The following is a 13935-nucleotide window of genomic DNA, read 5'->3' on the forward strand; positions in this document are numbered from 1 at the left end:
TATCTTGCCCTGTCCGACGTCTCCCTTCATCCACTTTTTGGTTGTCTGTCCCCCAGGGAGGAGGTCACACACAGTTCCATGTAATCGGTTCCCCACATTCCTTTCTAAGTCTGGATGAGCTTTCAAAAGGTATCTTTTTTAAAAAAGCTATCTTTTGTGTTTTCTATGTCATGAAGTAGCTCCGAGAGTTCTTTGTTTTTGTTATTTATTTTCCAAGAGTTCTTTAATGTAAAGTGCTTTGCTTGCATCAATTCCTCTGGGACATCATATCACACCCTCTTTCCTCAATTGTCATTAAATGCCCCCCTTCAGCAAGTTCTTGCAGTGAGCAGCCCAACATATAACCATTATACCACTCGGGCTCCTCTCATTCAACAAGTTCTTGTGATTGCTTATCTAGACTCTTGAATGATGGCAGTGTCAATAATACCACAGCCAGATATTTATTTTAGCACTTGATTTATGTTTAATTCTAATTTCACTTTTACCACTATCACTTTTATTTCTTTGCTGAGCTTTCATTTCTATTTATCAATTTCCTCTTTTGATTTTCCATTTTTGTAAAATGTCAGGTGGATTTATTGTTGGGAGACAAGGAACAATACAACTAGGTTTTTCTTTAAATGTGCAAACTGAGGAACAGATGGCCAGTAACCAATTACTTACAGACTTTCATAAAAATGATCAATGACCAAAATTAGTTAAATGCAAATATAAGACCAGCATTAAATTTACCACTTTTAAATCTGCTGTGCAAGATCTCTTTAAAGTGTTGAAAAGCAAGGATGTTAATTTGAGGACTAATGTGCACGTGACCCAAGCCATGGTATTTTCAGTTGCCTCATATGCATGTGAAAGTTGGACGATGAATAAGAAAGACTGAAGAATCAATGCATTTGAATTGTGGTGCTGGTGAAGAATACTAAAAGTACAAAAGGACAAATCCTGTCTTATAATAAGAACAGCCAAAATGTTCCTTAGAGCCTCCCCGATGATATGATATATGATCACTGAAGACAAATGGGTACATAAGCAAATGTGGTGAAGAAAGCTGATGGAGCCTGGCTATCAAAAGATATAGTGTCTGGGGTCTTAAAGACTTGAAGGTAAACAAGCGACCATCTAGCTCAGTAGCAACAGAGCCCACATGGAAGAAGCACACCAGCCTGTGTGACCAAGAGGTGTTGAAGGGATGAGGTATCAGGCATCAAAGAACAAAAAATCATATCATTGTGAATGAGGGGGAGAGTGCAGTGGGGACCCAAAGCCCATCTATACACAACCGTACATCCCCTTACAGAAGGGTTGGGGGGAGGAGATGAGCCAGTCAGTAGCAACAATGAAACATACAACCTTCCTCTAGTTCTTAAATGCTTCCTCCCCTTCTCCCCACCCTCCCTCCCCTCCAACTCTCATGATCTCAATTCTACCTTACAAATCTGGCTAGACCAGAGGATGTACACTGGTTTATATAGGAACTGGAAACACAGGGAATCCAGGACAGATGATCCCTTCAGGACCAGTGGTGAGAGTGGTGATACCGGAGGGTGGAGGGATGGTGGGGTAGAAAGGGGGACCCAATCACAAGGATCTACATATAACCTCCTCCCTGGGGGATGGACAACAGAGAAGTGGGTGAAGGGAGACGTTGGGCAGGGCAAGATATAACAAAATAATAATTTATAAATTATCAAGGGTTCATGAGGGAGGGGGGAGCAGGAAGGGAGAGGGAAAAATGAGGAACTGACGCCAGGGGCTTACGTGGAGAGCAATGTTTTGAGAATGATGAAGGTAAGGAATGTACCAATGTGCTTTACACAATTGATGTATGTATGGATTGTGATAAGAGGTATATGAGCCCCCAGTAAAATGATTTTAGAAAGAGAAAGCAATACGCTAAATGGAGTTGGCCAGCTTTTGAGATGGCAGAGCTAATCCTGTCTCACAATCACTTAAAAATTAGTCGAGCACCATAAATATATATTTACAAACAAATGAAACCACCATTAATCAGAATAATATCCTATAAATGAAACTATAATTTTATTTTCATTTCCACTTTTACTTCAGAGCCACATGTATGTACTGAAGAGAAGCATATGACTATCTAGCTGCAGTTTGCCAACCCCCGGGCCTATGGACCAGTGTTAACTTGGGCATTATGGATGAGTGTAACCCATACGAGGGAGAAGAGAGCTCAAGGAGCAGGTCAAGGGTAAAACTACAGGGGCGTTTATTAGTAGTTTAAACTGTTGAATGGTCCAAAAATGCAAACCCCCACCTAATTTACAATAAAAATGTGTGCAGAAAAAAAGTTAGTGATTATGATGCTCATCTGTTACATAGTGATTTGTGGACTTAGTGAAGTTTGTATTTTGTGTATTTATTCAATTTATATACTGTTGTAAGTAAACTTTCAACTATATTGTTAGGGGCCTGGCATTGTGCTTGGTTTTCTTTTTAACTTGGCATCTATGGTTCTTAGTTTTGTCTCTGTTTTGTTAATGATGTAAGCATATGGTTACCTTACTTATTGATAATTCATCCGTGGGGACAAATGTTATTTAACTAAGCTATAGTAACATTCATGGGATAGGCACTAAAAAAATCAAGACAATCTACTGTCTTAGGCAAATCTTCAGTAACACCCTCTAGTAAAGTAGCCTTAAAGACACCTCCAAGGAAACAAAGGGTGTGACTTGGTTCACACCCTCTAGGAAGGTCAGGATTTAACCCCCTCCTAATCCTGGTGGTTCCCTATTGGGCAGCTAACTGCAAGGTCAGCAGTTTGAAAGCACCAGCAGCTCTGGGGTAGAAAGAGGGCTGCCTACTCCTGTAAAGACTAACCATTTCAGAAACACAGAGGCAGGGTTGTCTGCTGTCTCAATCCTGTAACATGGTTGTAAAGTGGATGAGAGTAAGTATAACTGGTAGACTACTGAGAATAAAAACAAAATCTGTTCTCAACTCAGATGAATTTCTCCACAAAAATGGATGAGAAAGAAAAGTTTTAAGTATTACACCCAAAAGTAATCACAGTCTACAGCGACTCCAAAGACAGGAAAGAATATGCCACTTTGTAGAGCTAAGTGGAGATAACTCATTAATTTGTGTTTTCAAGATAAAATTCCTAGTATCTTTATGATCAGTCACTGGTTGGTACAAATGAGAAACTGCTCAGTTGCTAAAGTGCAGGTTGGATATTCAGGTTCCCCAGAGGTACCTCAGCAAAAAGTCTCTGGAATTCACTTCTGAAAAATCATTCGTTGAAAACCCCATGTATTAGTCTATTTTAGTACATATGGGGTTGCTATAATTTGGGGTTAACTCCATAGTTACTGGCTTTAAAAAAAAAGTTTTCTTAGCACTTCATACACGTCATACAGCATGTCATACAATTCAATATTTCAATAATATCAAGAAGAGTTGTACTGACTATCTTTAGAGTCAAAGGTAGATGGAGCCACCTTGAGTAATACTACTCTTCCAGAAAACTGGGAGCTAGAGGGGGGGTTTTCCCATGTGTTTGAGGAAATGTTCTAGACTTACATTCTTTTCAAATAAACAGAATAAAATGACAAATTTCTAAAGTGAAGTCTGAAAGAAAAAAAAGTGGGTGTCTCTTCCTTTTTGTTGCCATTGCCATCGATAATGTGGGTCTCCAACTACACACAGTGACAAGACAGAGAAGTTAAATGGTGCACCAGAAAGTGGCGAAGCAGTTGTAGCCCAAAAAACAATAGCCAGTCTTTTCCGGCCTTCCAAATCAGGTACAACAATGGATGTTGCCCATGGAAGAGAATTCTGGGAAGTGTAGTTTCCTTGGTCCTGCAGACACAGTACAATGCTATCCTATCAGGCCGGCACTGGCTTTTTGAAGCAATTTGACTTTCTTGCCTGTTTGGGATACTTTGAGAAAAGCAAAAACATAGGTAGTTTTGTGGTTACTGTTTTGAGACTATTTGTCATGCAAGTTATATTTTTTGAAGAGTCTTGATTTCTTTGTATATGAGGAAGTAAACTTATCTCTTTTGTATCCTCTGTCTCTGCCATTGGTATTCACACACCAAACCATTTTAGTCCAATTTATCTTCTTTACTAATAAATGTTTTTTTCCTTCCATTGTAGGTCTGGAACTTTCAAAGGCCACAATATCAGCCATTATTATCTCAAATTTATTCCACGATAAAACTTGGAATATAGTTTTTCATTAATTGTTCCAAATATAAATATTAGCAACACATATTGCTGCTTGATCTCCTCAGGATATCAACTGTAAGCTCAGGAGTGCCCAGCTCCCTTCACTTCTGACCTGCTGATTCTCACTATTCCCTTCTGTTTGATAATTCAACTGGAATGACTCACAGAATTCACAGAAAACACTATACTTATGATTTCAACTTTATTATAAAGAATACAAATCAGGAGCAGTACAAAGGAAAGTATATAAAGTATATAAAGGGAGGGTTCCCAATGTGAAACTTCAATGTCCCCATAAGGGAGGGACTATTTTTCCTATTTCATTAACTAGAAAGCCCAGTGTCTAGACTCTAGAGCTTTTATTGAGTTATTACATAGGGAGATGATTTATTGAACCAGTCCTCTCCCCTGGGGTCAGCTGATACCACTAAGTGGTCTTACCTAAGTCACTTAATTAACATACCCTCAAAACTCACTCATTGCCATCAAGTTGATTCCAACTCATGGCAACTTTATTAGTAGACTGCCCCAGTGGATTTCCTATACAGTAAATCTTTTTTTTTTTAAATTTGAGTTGGGATTTTTTTAATTCATTGGGATTGAATATGTATATCACATCACTCTATCATTCAGTCACGTCAAGTAGATTTGTACAATTTTACCACAATCAGTTTCCAAACAGTCTTTTTCTACAAGGAGTCCTTGAGATCATCTTCCCCCTTAAAATTGTAAATCTTTATGGTAAGAGAAAGCCTCCTCTTTCTCCGTCGGGTTGGCTGGTTGGTTTCAAATGCCTACCTGGTTAGTAGCCCAACTTGTCACTCACTATGCTACCAGGCTCCTCATAAACTCTCAGGTGAGGTCAAAGAGCTCAGGTGTCACTGTCAGGTAAGCCTTGGACTGCTAACCACAAGGCTAGGTTCAAACCTAGCAGCTGCTCCTCAGGAGAAAAATGCAATTATCTGTTCTCTGTGTTGGTGGCTATGAACCCAAATGGACTATTTGACGTGAATTTGGCATAGATGTGGTCTGAAGGCCTAGAGAATTACAAAAACCAAACACAATTCTGACTCTTATCAGCTGCTCCTTGGAAGATATCAGAGCAAAGATTTACAGTCCTGGAAATGTTAGGGAACAGTTGTATTCTGTCCTTTAAGTTTCAATTTTTGACCTTTCAGTCAGTAGTCAAGCACTTGGCCACTGTGCCACCAGGACTCCTGATAACAAAGTCACATCAATTACTCAGGAAATTCTAAGAGTTTAGAATTCTTACTCAGCAACCAAGAGTAAAGACCAAGTTATTTTAGGTAAAGGTAATGTAGAAGCATCCCTGGTGCTGCAGTGGTTAAAGCATTCAGCCGTTAACAAAAAGATTGGTGTTTTGAACGCAGCTGCCGCTCCACAGGAGAAAGATGTGGCTGTAGTGTTCCTTAAAGATCAAAACTTGGACACCCGATCGGGTGCTTAGACTCAGTCCTACAATGAACTGGAACTGACACATTATCAATGGGTTTTTAATTTAACTTTAATATGGAGCTCTTGGATAGAGGCTCAAGTCCACCCAAAGGTACTGCAGAAGAAAAGCTTGGTAAACTAAAAAAATATGAACCATTGAAAAACCACAGTTCACACACTTATACTCTGACACACACGGGGCCTCCAGGAGTCAGCATTGACTTGAAGGTAATTGATAATAATGTTAATATAAACACACATCGGAATATTAAGCATTTTTGAAAGTTTGGAATATTGAATCACTCAAAAATTGCATTAGATTATAGTTTATTAAAAACTAAGTCACCTCAAAGAAGTGTACTTGTAATTTTTCACTTAAAAACAAATAAGGCAAAATGTTAACACTTTTAAAATGTGTTAACTATAATATTCTGCATGTTTTAACAGCTATATTTCTAAAAAAATAAAGCTATTGAGACAAAGATGTGAGCTGCCCCCTTCCTCACACTTTTTTATTCAAATGAAGTTTTCTGTCCTGAGGTTCCAGAGGCAAATATATTAAGCTATTTTCATTGAAAAACTCATAATTGGACCAAAAACCTGACAACTTGGAATAAAGATAAGGACCTCATTTCACCAACATTCACCCCAATTTCACTAATGACAAAGCTAAAACACCATTTGCTGGACCCAGTCTGCCAACACTGCCCTCCTACCTAGTCTATTTACAATCTGTTGCTTTTTTTATATTTAATAATCATTTTATTATGGGCTCGTACAACTCATCACAATCCGTACATACATCATTTGTGCCCAGCACATTAGTACATATGTTGACTTCATCATTCTCACAACACCCGCTTTCCACCTGAGCCCTTGGTGTCAGCTCATTTTTCCCCCTCCTTCCCACCAATGTTTTTTTTTTTTTTTAAAAAGACAACTCTGTTAAAGTGTTGGGATGTTAATCATAGGATTAGCAGTTCAAAACCACCAGTTAGACCAGTAGAAATGAGGCTTTCTAATGCCTTGAATAGTTAAGTCTTAGAAACCAACAGGGGCAGTTCTATCCTGTTCTTTGGGGTTGTGCTGAGTCCGAATTGACTTGGTGGTGAGAGAGGAAAAAAATCCGCCATTGAAAACCCTATGAGGATGATTTGCAGTGATCTGCAGCTAATTGTACAACTTTGCTTCCATCTTAGTGCTAACACTTATCTTGGCCTAATAGATCACCTGGTCTTGATTACACTTGGATGACTTATGCTCTAGCTGGGCAATTCAATTGGCTTTCTCACTTCCTTCATTTTCTTCTCCCTAATGGTAAAGAGGGAGAGGCTTTATGAGCCATCCTTAAAGACCAGTTTATTTTGGGGATGTTGAGTACGCCTTTCTGCAACATGAGCATCTTTCTAAGGCTTATTGTACACCTTTCTGCAACATGAGCATCTCTCTAAGGCTTATTAAAAATGTGTATCTATACCTATCTGGCAGAGGAAGTACCACGAGCAAGGAGGTGGTTTTCCTAGGTTGAGGCACTCGAGATGTGCTGACGCCTGCGATTTCCCCAATGTGGGAAACTCAACTGCTTAATTTGTGGTAGTGGGGGACTGAATTCATGCTCTCTCCTGATTTCTCCAAAAAAAAAAAAAAAAGTTCTTAAAAAGTGTATAATTTTTGTAAGACCAACTTTCTGTAATTTAGCAATTTTTTTCCTCTTCACGTTTGCACCTCCTTCTGACAATGGCAGCATTTTATTGCTTTTCTGTAACAATTTCTTTAGAAACTGTGCTGTCTTTATGGTGTTCCACTCACACGTTTCTAAACGTTTAATTTTTCTGGTAGTTAGGAATAAATCTTTTGCTTAACCTGTCTATGAACATTATTTTCTATCTTCTTGGTGACGGGTGTTCCAAGAACCAAACGGTCGTACAGCCCTAGAACCTCTGAAGAAAAGCTGCTCCACTGCTCGGGCAGAGGAGCCCCACTCAGTCCTTGTGCTCAGGTGTTGAGTCTGCCAAAGACACTAAACCTGCTGCTTTACGTCCGTCCCAGGGCTCAAAGACGCCTTTCCTGTCCCTGATGTTGCTTTCTTTCAGCAAAACACCCTCACGAATCTATTCAGTCCTTGGGTTATTTTTTACAGTTCTCAGAGGGGGAACACCCAAGCAGTATCCTCAAGGGGACCGTGGTTCACCTTCCTCCTCACACTAGGGTGCCTGTTAGCCCCACCGATCCTCTTCCCCAAGGAGCCCAACTTCCAGGGCACGTATTCCCGCCTAGCTCTCCCTAGGGGCCTAGGCCACGGCCCGCGTCCGTTGGCCAATCGCAGCCTCAGCGTCTGGCGTGTCACAATGGCGCGCTAGCGGCCTATCCTCGTCCGTCTCCCAGGAGGCCCCGCGGGCGGCCAAGCTCCCCAAGTCGTGTCGCCAGCGGACTGAGAGCAGGACAGGCCCTGAAAGACAGTCAGAGACAGGGAACACTGCTCTGGTCATTGGGCGACAGTACCCCTACGTCGCCCCTCCTCTGGCCACAGCGGAGTGCCGCGGCCGGAGAGCCAATCACTGCCTCCGCTCCGAAAGCGTCACAATGGCGACCTCGTGGTCCCGCCCCCTGGACGCCCGCCGTGGAGGCCCCGCCCAGATACCGCTCCGCCCCGGCATCCGCCCCGCTGCGATCCTTTCCTTCTTCCGGCTCCTTGGTGGAACCAGGGCTGCGTCGTGTCTTACGGGAGTTGAAGGTGAGGACTCGGGAAAGGGACGAGCCTGCGGTCTAGGTCGCAGGCGACAGACGGGCGAGGGTACAGGTTTCCAGAGCTGCGACTCTCAGGAACCGAGGGTGTGTGGCCGAGCAGGGGCTGGAGACGCCGAAGGTAACTGGGCCTCCCGGAAGTGCTCGACGCGGCTAGAGTAGTAAGCTCGTGCTCACTTGCGCATTTGGCACCGCCCCCTAGGGGGACCGCCTAAGCGCGCTGGCAGGGGTTTCCATGGTGATGGTAAACAAGCCTCAACTGCCTCTAGTACAACCGCCAAGCTCCCCATGTTCCACTTTGCTCTAGGTGCTCCGGTGGGACGAGCGAGCGAGGCACCCGATGTGGAGAGCGGGAGCGTGAAGCCCAAGGTGAGCGGGAACCAGGGGAGGGACAAGGTGGCGGGCTGAGCGCGTACTCGGGGGCGGAGAACGGGAAAAGGCGTGGGGGCCGCGGAACTGAGGTTTGATGGGGGGCGGGGTCTGAGGTCAAGGGCGCTCACCAGGGGACGGGGTAAGGGGTGGGGACTAGGGAGATTTAGCAATCAGGGGGCGGGCTCCGTGCCCGGGCGGGAAGGGCTCGAGTTCGCCGAGACGCAGGCAGTGTGCAGAAACTCGCTGGGGCTGGCGGCCGGCGGCGGGGCGCGCTGTGGAAGGGTGAGTGGGAGCCCGCCATTTCCAGCGCCCTGGGCGCTAACCAGGAAAAGTTATCTTCTTGAGTGAAAGCGGTGTACTTCGGCTTGGGTTAGAGCACACCACCTTACTCGGCGAGGAGCCATTTTTTAGCCCTTGAAGCCGCCTTTTTCCAGCGCCTTAGGCCTGTGGTGGTTCGGCGCCTTCCGTTTCTGTCTTTCCTCTCCGTGGAGGTGGGTGTTAGGGGATGTTTCCTTCTCCTCGTGACTCCGGTTTTGCCTTGCCTTTACTTTGAATCTTAGAGTGCTTTCTGTGAAGTACGCCCCGCTCGTAAACAACAAAAAACTTCCCGACTCTGCCGGGCCTTCATTGGCGCGGGGCTCGGGCTCTCCTTCCCGCCTGAAGCCGCGAAGAGCGGTTTCCTTGGGGCCCCGCTTCCGTTTCCTTGTTCCGTTCCCTCGCCCCTGCCCGCCCGACGCCGGCCTGCACGACCCCGCTCTGTGACCCTGGGCGGAGCACCGCCCCGCCAATCCCCGTCCCGAAGTTGGAGGGGCCCCTGGCCGGCCCCCCTGGCCGGCGGAGGGCTTCCTGCGCTTTTCGCAGGCGAGCCCCGGGGGCCGGGCCGGCCCCGAGCGTGCTTTGGCGGCCACAGGCGCCTCTTGGCTTTGCGCGGGGCTCTTGGGTCCTAGGCCCGCTGTGGCTGCTCGGGAGCGCCGGGTCGCGCGCTCGGGTCTCCCTCGCACCGGAAGCGCTGCGCCGCAATCCGGTGGGGGAGGGGAGGAGGCGCCAACCTCGCCGTCTCCTCGTGGCCGGCGGCGCAGTTGGTTTCTTCACCGAGGCGCGCCTTTTTCCGGGGGATTCGGCGGAAGCCTCCTGTGGAAGGTAACGCTAATAAGTCGGCACTCGCAGTAGGAATTTAGTTCCTAGTTTTTACAACGAGTGGACCTGGAGGGCGAGGGAAGTGGCGCGTCTCGGCTTCTTAGGCGAAGTCGTGGCGGCCCAACCAGAACCGGACGGGAAGCGGCTGGCCCATGGAGAGTTGGAAAGTTACAGATAACCTTTTAGTTAAAAAGCCGTAGGAACGGCTCGTCTTAATTTAATCATGACTTCTAGCTTGTGGTTTTGAAAGCTAACGTTGAATTTCTAATCAGTGAAAATGCCTCAGTAATTAGAGAAGAGGTTAGTTAATAAGGATATATACCAGTGAAAAGTTGCCTTAGCTATTATCTTCTAGCCAAGATTAATTTTTGTTTTAAAGTAAATTTGCTTAAGTAAGCTCACCCTTCGCATTTGTCCTCTTTTGTTGCTGTGTTTTTTAAAGAAATTGCTATTTACATTGGTGTTTCCCTTTTAAGGGAGGGGGGACGGACGCTGACGACGACGACGCTGGAACGACCTAGGGAGGCGCAAAAGCAGGTGCTCACTCACTCATGAACTTGGATAATGGGCTAGTACAAACGTTTGGGGGGAGTGGGGAGAAAGGACCGTTTAATTTTTTTCTGAAAGGGGCCAGTGAGCCCCAAAGTTTGGAAACTTAAGATTCAGATGTTAGGATCTTTTTATTTCCTCATTTGGTAATTTTACTTATTTTAAAATTGTTAGTTGCTTTGGTTTCCACTTAGGTGGTGTTAAAAAGCTTCCCATTAAACAAAAGACCTACCTGAAAATGATTTCCAGGACCATTTTGCCCTCCACTATGACCAAACCTCGAGCTCTTGCTGTAGAGGATTGGGGAACCAGCTCGTGGTGTTGGATCACTATAGTTGAAGTGAAGAAACCATGCTTGAACTGTCTGCTCTTTCTAGAGCCACATCAACTAGGTTTCACGACATTTTCTAATATGTTCATTAGCAGTCTGGGAGAACAGAAATTTGCCAGGGACACAGCTTAATGAGCCCTTTTTTCCCTCTCATGAGTGTTCTTTTTGATGGGCAAATGGAGATTAGAGTTCTGCCTGGCGGCTTATTGCAGCAAATCCAAAATATTTAAAAAATATTTATTCATTAAGTGTTTCAGCTTGTATTAATAAGGACTCTAAAAAACAACCACAATTCTCAATCACACAGACATATCCTTGATTCCAAGTGCTCATTGTTCAAAAAAATGTCTGGCTGTGTGATTTTATAGATTGATTTTAATTGAAATCTAAACAAGGTTATTTTTAACTTAGAAGCACTGTCCAAAATAAATAGAATGCAAGCCACAATTTTTTAAATTTTGTGAAATTAAATGACACATTGTACATCACCATAATGGAGCCTTACTTATATTAAAAGTAGTTTTAAAAAGAACAGTTAATTTACAGCACACTATCAATTTTACAGTATTAATCTTCCATTGTATTTTGTCAACCAAATCCAATTGTCCTGAGTTCCCCATACTCTGGGATTTTTTTTTTTCCCCCAAATGCACTTCTGTGGGGCTCTTTAAATATCTGTCCTTTAGATTTTCCTTTTAAAATGCTGGTTAGCCGTAAAGGTTATGATGCCCCAAGATCTTTGGGGGAGAAATACCACTAGAGGTGCTGTCGAGGCACTTGGTTTGTGTTCTCTTTTTTGATGCTGGCAGCCACTGATAGTCATTTTCTAGATGACTAGTTTGCAAATTAGTGATATTTTTAGTTATGTATTAATTTACTGGTATAAAAGGCATACTTCTATAGAGATTTCTTTTATCAATCGTTTGATTAAAATAGATTTTATATTAAAATACAGGCTTTTATTCTTGTTTGCTATTCTGTCATGATGAATTGGATCCCTACTTAGCATGTACCAAAGCCAGCCACTGATTTTTTCCTAATATAAACTAGTGGATTTTACCATATCACATTAATTGTTGTGAAATAATTTGAAGTTGAAAGCATCTTTACCAGTTTGTGATTGAATGATCAAGTACCCTTGCATCCTGGAGTAAATCCAATCTGGTCATGCTAGCTGTATAATTATTGCTTTGCTTATTTTTAGATTTGGTGTACTACATCTGAATTCATGATTGACAACTTGACTTGTAAAACTTAAGCCAATTCTAAAACTAGTGAAAATGGAAAACCAACTCCAGGTTGACTAGATACTTAATGTACAAATAAAACGAAGCTTTGCAAAATAAACACAAAACATGTCTTTGGGATAGATCTCTAACCTATCCAGTTGGCTGCTGTCAAGTTGATTCTGACTCATTGTGGCTGTAGGACAGGATAGAGCTGTCCCATAAAGTTTCTAGGACTAGATCTTCAGTGGGAAGCAGTATGCTAGAAACCTTATTTCTTTCTAGGGCAATGGTTCTCAACCTTTCTAATGCCGCAACCCTTTAATACAGTTCCTCGTGTTGTGGTAACCCCCAAATAGTATTTTCGTTGCTACTTCGTAAGTATTTTTGTTACTGATATGAATCGGGTGACCCCTGTGAAAGGGTCATTTGACGCCTTAGCCTTAATCTCAAGAGAGACTGATTACACATGATACTGGTATGTCCTCACTTAAAAGGAAAAAGTCCTATTAAATAGATGGCATCTACGGGTACAGGGGATTAGGATTTACAGCACATTTGTAGTGGGGAGGAGGAGGCACAGTTCAATGGGTATGATTTGTCATGCAGGGATGATTTGTCATAGCTTAACTGGTTTCTAATATGCTTTACATGATGTTTGGTTAGAATATGCTAGGGAAAGATTTGAAGTATGAGAGGACATCAAAAAAGGGTGGAAATGGAGATAATAGAATTTTGAAACCCTCTCAAAATACTGAACAGTTGTATTCATTTTTTTATTCACATAAAATGTATTACTTTTTTTTCTCCTCCCTCTGTCTCTCCATCTGTTAGTAAAAAGAAGTCTTTCTCCCCTGAATCATCTTAGCTCCCTGTGGGAGAGGGGAGGGGAAGAAGCAATGTGTTGCCATTAAATGGATTCTGATATACAGGATTCCTGAGATTAAATTATCTGGAAGTAGACAACTTTATTTCCCTGTAGAGTGACTGGTGCATTTGATCAACAGTCCAATTCCTGTCCCACAGTCCCACCAAATATCCTGGGTCAAAAACAATGAAGCTATAAATCATAGTAAGGTTTTCTTTTTGGAGTTTCATTAATCTGCCTTTCTCGGTAGTACTCTGCCTGAAATTCACTGCCATTGTGTCTATGCTTACTGAGTGACCTCTAGGACTAGGACTGAGTTTCCTGAGGATATAACTCTAGAAAAGCTCCATCTTTCTCCCTAAATTATTACTACACAATCTGAATGATTGGGAGTATGTGCTAATAGTACAAAGCTTTTAACATGCAGGTGATCCCCGCCCCCCCCCGAAAATAAGTGGTAGGCCAAATAGTGTTGTTTTTAGATCTTTTCAGTGTTTCAAAGCAGATGTCTGCTGCCATTTTATTTTAGTTTTATCTTAAGGATATAATCTTTTCCAAAGCAGTTTTTCTTCTTTAAATGTAATTTTACCTACATGATTAGAGGGACAACTGAGCTTAATTTAAGATAGCAAAAAATGTTCTCCTCCTGCTCCATCCCCCGTTTTTCTGGGATTCCTATTAAAAATGACTGCTCATAATGCCCTTATAGGAGTAGAACTATCCCTGTGGTTTCTAAGACTTAACTCTTTATAGAGCTCAGACAGAATTCCTATTACTCACATGTTATTTCTCCTATCTCCTATACTGTATTAGGTCCTACAACTCTCATCTCCCATAGATAGTCTTCAGGAAAATCTACCAGCTTTTAAGAAAATTTGATATGATTTTTTTTTATTCTTTGTTATAAATATTAGGTAGCTTGCAGTAGATAATATAGTGCAGTGGTAGCTTGTTCTTTGTAGAGAAACGGTTCTGTTAATTTCAGTATAAGCTATATACTATTTGTTTTCATGAGAAGATACAGGAAGAGTATATTACTCTGGATTTAGCTA

The 13935-nt window shown here is 42.7% G+C and overlaps 1 protein-coding gene and 1 pseudogene across 1 annotated transcript in view; both read left to right on the top strand.

Annotated features, from left to right (window-relative positions):
- The first annotated feature begins 7128 nt into the window (after nt 1-7128).
- LOC115873122 lies at nt 7129-7280 on the top strand (annotated as a pseudogene).
- A 1035-nt stretch (nt 7281-8315) lies between these two features.
- The window catches only part of LOC101661582 (heterogeneous nuclear ribonucleoprotein F), a 17941-nt gene continuing 12321 nt past the window's right edge, over nt 8316-13935 (top strand). Inside the window, exons 1-3 of the mRNA XM_004715303.2 lie at nt 8316-8389; nt 8708-8769; nt 10386-10446. The gene's annotated coding sequence lies outside the window, so the exon portion shown is untranslated. The remainder of the gene's footprint in view (nt 8390-8707; nt 8770-10385; nt 10447-13935) is intronic.

Source organism: Echinops telfairi, unplaced genomic scaffold, assembly GCF_000313985.2.
Source record: "Echinops telfairi isolate 266 unplaced genomic scaffold, ASM31398v2 ScPeMD7_7462;HRSCAF=8500, whole genome shotgun sequence".
In the NCBI taxonomy this organism is placed as follows: Eukaryota; Metazoa; Chordata; class Mammalia; order Afrosoricida; family Tenrecidae; genus Echinops; species Echinops telfairi.